The following is an 8,969-nucleotide window of genomic DNA, read 5'->3' on the forward strand; positions in this document are numbered from 1 at the left end:
CTAGAATCTAGGCAGGCTTGTGACTGCTTTCACCAATAGAATAGGAGAAAAGTGATCCTGTTGCCAGAACTTGGCCTCTGTTCACTGGTGCCGAATAGAAACACGGAGACAGAGTTTGGGGTGAAGTAGAAAGAGCTTGATTGCTTTGCCAAGCAAAGGGGAACACAGCGCGCTCATGCCCTCAAGACTGTGTGCCCCGCCCTGGAGGGGGTCGTGAGGAGTTTTACGGTGTTCAAGGAGCAGGGCGTGGTCAGCTCGTGGACATTCTTCTGATTGGTTGGTGGTGACGTAATGGGGAGTCGGCATCGTCAGCCTTCTGGTTCCAACTGGTCTGAGGTCTACATGCCTGTGGGCCGCAGACGGTTAACTTCCTCCACCTGGTGGGGTTTTCAGTACCTGCAAAACAGCTCAAAGGACACGGCTCAGAATATTCTCTATAGTCCTGGGGGAAGAACTAAAGGTCCTTGACTTTGTTTAATGGCTAAACTATTGTTTTTCCTTTCTGTCTGCATTTGCTCACTTCTCAGATTAAATTTATTCTTTGACTAAAGTTTTTCTACAGACAAAAGGCAGGCGGAGGACATGGGTGGGGCGGGTCTATTCTGGGAAGCCCTCCTAGGGTCCTGCTCAGTTATAATCTCTGTCACTTCCAAGGTTAGGTCATCAAAAGCCATGCAACTTCCACCTTGGCTGCTGGGATGCCTGCATTTGGAGCTTTGATCTGTATAAGGAGTCCAGCTACCCTGGGACTGCCACAGTGGAGGGGCCATGGGGAAGCTCTTTGGTCAATAGCCCCCACTGAGCTCCCCTCCGATGGCTAGCGTCAGCTGCCGGCTGTGTGAGTGAACCATCTCGGACGTGTAGCCCAGTTGAACCTGCAGATACCTGCGGTTTCAGCCAGTATCTGACTGCAGCCTCTTGCATGACCCCCAGTGGGACCGTCTGTCCCAGTCAAGCTCTGCCTGAATTCCTGACCCACGGAATCTGGGAGCAAAATAAAATGATAGTTGTTTTACATGTTGACATTTGAAGTACATTGTTATGCAATAATAGTAACTGGAGTAATGCGCACATAGCACCTTTGGGGACAAGGGCAGCCGTCATTTCTCAGAGACGCCGTGGAAGCCAAGGGCGGTGGAGACACTCCTCTGAGTGCACACTGGCAGGTGTTTCCAGCTGTACCGTTAGCAGTTCCTCATCTGCCTTCCGGGGAGATAATATTTTGAAATGGGCTTTGTGAAGAGTCTGGTAGCACCTTGCACTCATATGGTGCCTTTTCTTTACTTACTCTGGAAGTCCCCAATGGCATCCTGTTTCATTCAGTTGCTGAGAGGGTTGCAAGATTGTACCAACTGCTGCTTCACAGAGAAACAATTTCATTCGCTTTATCCAAAGCAGCTAGAATCAAGGACAAAAGAGAGAGGGGGAAGGATTGGTTTCCCTAATCTGGAGATCTTTCCATCAGATGAATATTAAACTTGGACAAACCTTTTTTAAGAATCGGATGTTCCTGGTGGTTGCCAAGGGGGAGGGGGGATGGGAGAGTGATGGCCTGGGAGTTTGGGATTAGTAGATGCCAACTATATATATATATATATACAATGGATAAACAACAAGGACCTAATGTATAGCACAGGGAACTATATTCAATATCCTGTAATAAACCATAATGGGAAAGAATATAAAAAAAAAGAACGTATATATATATGTGTGTGTGTGTGTGTGTGTGTGTGTGTGTGTGTGTGTGTGTGTAAAAAAGGATCTGATGTTCCAGTGAGGAGTCAAGAGTATGGTTTACAAATTCTGGGACTCTTTGAGGGGCTGGGAGAAGAGAGTTCTCTAAAATTTTAGCCTCAGAATCATCTGAGCCCTGAAATAACTCCTACAGAAGAGAATGTCAGTGTCGTATAATGTAATGCCTATAATGAACGGGGTGTAAATACATTCAACAGTACATGGGTTCCATTTTCCGCGATAAGCCATGTGGGCTTAGAAGTGAAGGAGAAAATCCTTAAGAAAATATGTTATGGGTTTAAAAAAAATGTATAATATTAGTTAAAAAAAATTTCAGAACTCCCAGCCACTCCTGATATCAGACGGACCCACATTCTGGTCATACTTATCCATTTCTAGTTCAAACTCCTAAGGCTGATTTATTACCTGCATCTTGCAGAAGCTGATAATAAATTCTTCCTTGTGTCAATGAGAATAAAAATTTTGAGATGAAAAATGGCCAGTCTGATGGTTTTCCTTCACTCTGTGAGTCACAGACACTGTACAGCTGGGCTTCAGAAGCTGGGTGTTAAAATGGTCCTAAAAAAGATTTAACTGAGAAGTGGTCAATTCAGAGACTGTATATAGATGAACTTTTGTCACAGCTTCTAAAGTGACTAGACTTCACCTTTCTTCAGGGTCCCTGAAATGCAACTGCACATCTTCGGTCTACAGAACCCTGTAAACAGTGCTGCTGGAACACTGGTATGATTTTTTTATTCTTTTTAAGACTAGGTTTTAGGCACAATAAAGTTCTGGGAAAATGTCCCCCAGAAGTTCTCAGGGAGTTCTCTAATGTAAAACACTACAGCAAGAGTGTAAAATGATGTGTATAGAGTATGCATATGTGTGTGTTTATTATGCATATGTGTGTGTTTATTTATGTATACCTGCCTCATCCCCAAACAGAAGTTAGCTTGTTCCTTTATCCTGTATATTTCCTGTAAATTGGAAATTAGATCTCAAGACTTGATTAGATGTAAGTTAATGATTTATGTCTACAATACACTGTAGGTGACATTGCAGCTTCACATAGTATCGTAGCTAGTAATTTAGCCCATGATTCTGAATCAGTCTTCAGTTTGGGCTGAGTTCTGCTGGGAAGATCTGGTCCCGGCTGGGCTTGGTTAATCTTGGCTGGGTTCACTCATGTATCTCTGGTCAGCTGGTGGTTCGGATGGGTTACCTGGCTTATTGATGGGTTCAGCTTGCAGGCTCGGGTAACTGTGATCCATGTGATGCTAGTTTGGGCTTACTCACCTGGCAGCCAAGGTTCCAAGAGCGAGAGTGAAAGCACACGAGGCCTCAGGTTCTGAACTAGTACAATATCACTCTTTCAAAGGAAGTCTCAAGGCCAGTCCAGGGTGGAGAAAAAGAACCTACTTCCTGATTTAAGGAGCTACTGTGTCACCTTGCTAGGGTGTAGGTATAAGGAAGGAAAGAATGTGTGGCTACTTTTTCAGTCTACCACACTGGGTTTGTAATTTTGGTCAGTGCATGTTTTTCCCAACTTGCATATGGGCACCAGCAAGAAAATGTCCAAGGCTACTGCTGAAAATGTAAGTCCCTGGGAAAGCAGGTATATCAATGTGTCAGAGTAACAGAGAAGCCCTGAAAATGAGGATTTTGAGTTCAGTTGAGATGGCAAGTCAGCAGTTGGTGAAGGGCTTTTTCAAAAACCATTATGGCAAGAACTTGCTGTGGCATGTGTCTTGGTGAGATAAATAGAGCATTTGCCTTGAAGATACCATCTTCAGTATCTCAGCTATAGAACAGGGACATCTAGTTAGCTCACTTGAAAAAGTAACTACTTTGATAAGTTCCATGCCTCCATTTGTCATCTGTTAAATAAGAGGATTAAATGAGATGAGCTTTAGTATTTACTCTTTATGATCTAAAACAGATTCTTAACCTGAGATCTACCAAATTTAGATGATCCATAAATGAGCTCCAGGAAATGCACGAAACATCGTACCTAACATTGCATGAATCAACTTATGTGCCTTTTTTTCCTTGGGAGACGATCCATAGATTGTATCCAGTACGTGAACTCCGGTTCTCCAATAAATTTAGGAACATCTAATAATAAAAAATATGAAACTACCAGGAAATAAAACCTGTAGAGTACAGAATATGCTATGGATGATTACAAGACATAATAGTGCTATGCAGAGTAGGATCACTGTATAACAAAATACCACAGACTGGCTTAAACAACAGAAATTTATTTCTTGCAGTCCGGAGGCTGGGAGGTCTGCGATCAGGGTGCCTGCGTGGCTGGGTTCTGGTGAGGGCCCTCTTCCTGGCTTGCAGACACAGGTTTATATTTACTGTGGAGTGAGCAGTATTTTGAATGTCTAGGGGGATATGGTAGCACATTTCAAATATTTAAAGGGCTCACCTGTGGAAAAGTAAGTAAACCTTGTAGTATCTCAGAAGAGGAATGGGAAATTACAGATAAAAGCTATGAAAACTATATTAAGCTGAGTTCAATTTATTATAAGAAAGAACTTCGGAATCATCTGGCCTCCCTGTTATACGAGGTCACACGTTCCATATCATTCCCCTTGTTGGCCATTCTATTCTATGGGGAGCATTTTGCTGAGTATCTAGTAGACGGTGGTAAAAAAATATAGTTTTATCATACAGTAGTGTGATTTTATTGGAGAGCATGTGACTGCTTCAGGACAGTTAGAGGAGGGACCATATCAAGAGTAGTACACCAGTCGTTTCTGAAGAATTTGTACCCAGGATGAGAACATGGCCACTCAAATTCAAGTATTTCATCCTCCGCTGAACCAGAGGGGGAGGCCTGCTAATTCTCATTTATCCAGCAGGGGGCGCTCTAGCACCAGGGATGGCATAGAAAGTACCACTAGCAAAACAAGGACTTCCTGGTTAATGTTTGTTTTTCAGACAAAAAAGGAAAGCTGTTAGGAAAAATAAACAGTTTATCAGTCACTGCGACAAAGACACTTGAGGAGAAAGACAAGCTGTCACTTCATAGGAAGAAAACATAGGAAGAAAAATTCCCTCATTTATAGAGGCATCAGATGCTGTGTGAGTGCCTTGTAAGGAAAAAAAAATCATGAAAAGAGGAAGGAAAGAAAAACAGCAGAGATGAAAGAGAAGAATAAGAAAATAGAAAACAATTGAAATTATCTGCAAGCAAGGATGTATGAGTACAGCCTTGGGAAAGGGGTGTGGAGGAAGATTCTACAATTGAAAAAATGAAAACTACTGAAATATAATTGGGAATCATTCTAAGTATTCAGATGCACCATTTACTTCAGATGCCAAATTTCCTGCGTAATTGGTTTCAGCTGCCCAGCCCACATCCAGGTTTTGTTTTGCAGCTTTCAATATTTTGAGGTCTTCAGCACATAAACTTTTGCACCTAATAACAAGTGCCTGATTTCTGGATCAAAACTGCCTCACTGGTTTCCAAATTTTCAAGTTAGGAAAACAAAACAGCTGAACTAGGAGCTAAGTTTTAGTTAAAAGGATTGGGGCAGGAATAGCTAAATTAAAGGAAAAAGCGTATTCACTGTGAAAATGGCTGGGGTTTTGAAGTGTCATGTGTGCTAACCTCTTATGGGAGTTAGTGAAGATGCTCCCAATTTAGTCACTTCCTCCCCCGGGCCATTAAAATGACTTTTCTCAAGGAGAACTTCTCTACGTTTATCTTTTTGTATCAAATCAATAGTTTTGCGAATCTCTTTTTATAAGGTTTTTCATGTAACACCATTTCCCTTGGTTTACTCTTTCCTATAGAGAGATGCAATCAGCAGAATACATTAAAGTAATCTGAAAACAATCCATAAAAGACAAAAGGATGAACAATTGTTAGATTGGTTATTAGGATCTAAACACAGTCTATGCAGTATTTTAATTAAACTAACGCAAAGGTAAAACTATTGTACACGTGGTTCTGAGAATGTAGCGTGCATCGGACTCACCCGAGGGTTCCTGAAGGTAGATTGCTCGGCTCATTCCCATTCAGGAGTTGGGGGGTGGGGTCAGAAAATGCGCATTTCTAACAAATTCCAGGTGATGCTGATACGCTCCCCGGTCCAGGGACCTCCTTCTGAGAACCACTGACATATACGTTTGCTGAAAAACCTTCTCTATGATTTAGCTGTGGCTTTGCTATTCACCCTCCTACCAATGATGTAAGATCTACCAGAGGCGGAGGATATTTATTGAACAGATTTTTACTAAACACCTATTGTGTGCCTGGCTCTATTCTGGGCTCTTTACATTCTTCATCTTCTCATTTAATCTTCCCTACGATCTACTCTCCCCACTGAACATGTGTAGAACCTGAGTTTTCAAGAGCTGGGGAACTTTCCAAAGGCAAGGCTGGCAAGTGACTGAACAGGATTTGGACCCAGGTGTGCCTGACTGCAAAGGCTACCCACCACAAGAGGACTTCAAAACACTCGACACAGTTTATTGAATTTTCACAGATTTCAGTTCAAACTGACCTTACATGTATGACCACAAGCAAACTCCTTAATTTCTGGATGTAAGTGTTTCAATTTCTAAGGAGATAAGTAGCTGTCTCTCAGGCTAGTAGAAGAATTGAGTGAAACAATGTATGACAGAGTGCCTGTATAGTGCCTGGCACATAGTAGGTGCTCCTTAAAGCTTAACTCCCTTTTCTTTCCTTAGAAATGCAAGTATTTAATCCAAGTTCATCTTAGACATACGTGAGAAGCTGTAACGAGAAGAGAGACACTCAGATTCTGGCTGAGTCCCAGGGAACTTGGTACCTTAGCGGGAAGGAAGGCAGCCATTCTATCAGTTGACAAGACCTACACGAGCCTTCGACATATTTTTAATGGAGGTGCCCACTAGATGTGCCTCATGTCACCCAGCCCCTCTGATGATAGTGGGTGTCTGTCCCGAACAGTTCTCACCAGAGCAACCAAAAGAAACTGGACACTCTCCAGGCCAGCTGTCCAGAAGCCCTGTGTATTCCAGCTACTCTCTTGGCTTGGTATTCCACCTCCATCCTACACACCTTCACTTGGTAATTCCATTATCTCTGTTATTTCTGAGTCAGTTTTTTGGGGTTTTTTGGACTGATTTTTCTCCTAGATGTGCGTCATATCTTCCTGCATGTCTAGTGATTTTTTTAGATGTTGACCTTATAAATGATATTTTGTTGTGTGCTTGGATTTTGCTGTCTAAGCAGAATGTTGACATTTGTTTTGGTAGGCAGTAAACTTACTCTGCAGATCACCTTGATCCTTTCTAGGCTTGTTTTTAATCTTTGTTAGGTCTGGTTTACTCTCCTAGGAAGGCATGACAAGTTCGGGGTCGCACTGAATGCCCTTGTATTCAATGAGTCCTCTCAACTCCGGCTGGGGGAACTCAAACTATCTCCCAGCCCTGAACTGGCTCTGGGAATTGTTCAACTTTTAGCTACCTGGCAGTTATCCTGTCTCTGGCTTTGTGGAGCTGTACCTAAGTGTTTACAGATAAATATTCAAAGACTTGAGAAGACTCCTATGCAGATTTCTGGAAAACTTTCTCTGCATAGCTCCCTCCCCTCTGATGCCAGCTCTGCCCCATAAATTCCAGCTGCCTCAGCCTCCCCAAGTGCATCTTTGTCTCCTCCTCTCGAGAGTCTCCCAGGTTCTGTCTGGGCTCATTTCCCCGCGCCAAAGTCCAGAAATTGCCTCCAGGCAGAAAACCAGGGCAATTGTAGGGAGGCCTCACCTTGTTTATTTACTTTCTGTCAGAGATTACAGACCTGACCTGCCAGCTGTCAACGGCTTCACATATTTTGTCCAGTGTTCTCGTTGCTTACAGTGGGAAGGTACATCGCGTAACACTTACACCCATGGGTGGATGTAACAGTTTGTGCATCTTCACTTGGTGGATTCCTACTTGCCCCACTTCGAAGGCTCAGCCTCAGCCAGCATCTCCCCTGGGAAACCTTTCAGGGTTCCACCAGTTTGAAGTCTGGGCTACACTGTCATCTGCTCATTTACGCCCATTTATGCTCCTTTTACCCCACCGGCATCCCTACCCTGGACTGCGACGTTCTTAGGGCGAGGACCGCAATACCCCAGGGTCTTCCGCGTCTGGCACGGCACTGAGGACACAGTAGGTGCTCAATAAATACTGAGGAAATGGGTAAACTGCACAGAATTGTTTTCTGACTTCAAGGTTTGCCAAGAGCGCTCCGCGCTCATCCTCTAAGTCGCCCGCTCCCTAGTCGCTAAAACTCAGTAACAACTTACTGCAAACGCCCCCTCTTCCCCCTGGGCTTTATCCGCAGCAACACTAGGCGGAGGCGGCTGCGCAGCCTCAGTCCCGGACTCTCCGCCCCTGTGGAAGTCGGTGACCTGCAGAGCGTGGTGCGTCACTTCCGGCGACGGCGTCCGGGGGTGCGTTCCGCACCCTCTCCTTCCGTTTCTGCCTGGACTGGAGGGCCCTGGATAAACGTGGCCCCGAGTAGCTCGCGGCCGCCGCCTTCGAGGCTCCACGAGGACTACACCCACTTCGGGGGTGTAAGTCAGCACAGCCGAGGGGCGCGCTTGTGCGAGCAGCTAGTATTGCTCCATCTCATGTCTGTTGGAACAGTGATGTGTGAGTATTTCCCCTCAGCTTCCGTACTGCCCACTTGATACCCACAGAGGACATCTCGGGATTCGCCAGACCCTACCTGTCCGATCATGAACTCGTGGTTTCCCCAGCGCAGACCTGGGCCTGTGCTCCTCATGTCTGCGAAGGGGAGAGCCATCCATCCATGCGTTTTTTTTTTCTTCAATTTTTATTTTGTGTTGGACCATAGTTGATTTACATCCATCCATTCTTGACACCTTCCTTTCTGTCACCCTCAGCATCCAGTCCACTATCAACTCATGTCCATCTTACCTTCCAAATACACCTTTTATAAGCCTCCTCTTTATTTTCATTGCGACCACTCTAGACCAAGCTATTCACAGCTTCGGTGAGGACTACACTGCCACTGCCCACATTCTGTTTATCCCCTGACCCAAGACTGCTTTCTTAAAAATAATTAATTAATTAATTTTTGGCTGCATTGGGTCTCTGTTGCTGCCCGCGGGCTTTCTCTAGTTGTGGTGAGCATGGGCTACTCTTCGTTGTGGTGTGCGGGCTTCTCATTGCGGTGGCTTCTCTTGTTGCGGAGCACGGGCTCTAGGCGTGTGGGCTTCAGT

Source organism: Lipotes vexillifer, unplaced genomic scaffold (assembly GCF_000442215.2).
Source record: "Lipotes vexillifer unplaced genomic scaffold, Lipotes_vexillifer_v1.1 scaffold937, whole genome shotgun sequence".
NCBI lineage: Eukaryota > Metazoa > Chordata > Mammalia > Artiodactyla > Lipotidae > Lipotes > Lipotes vexillifer.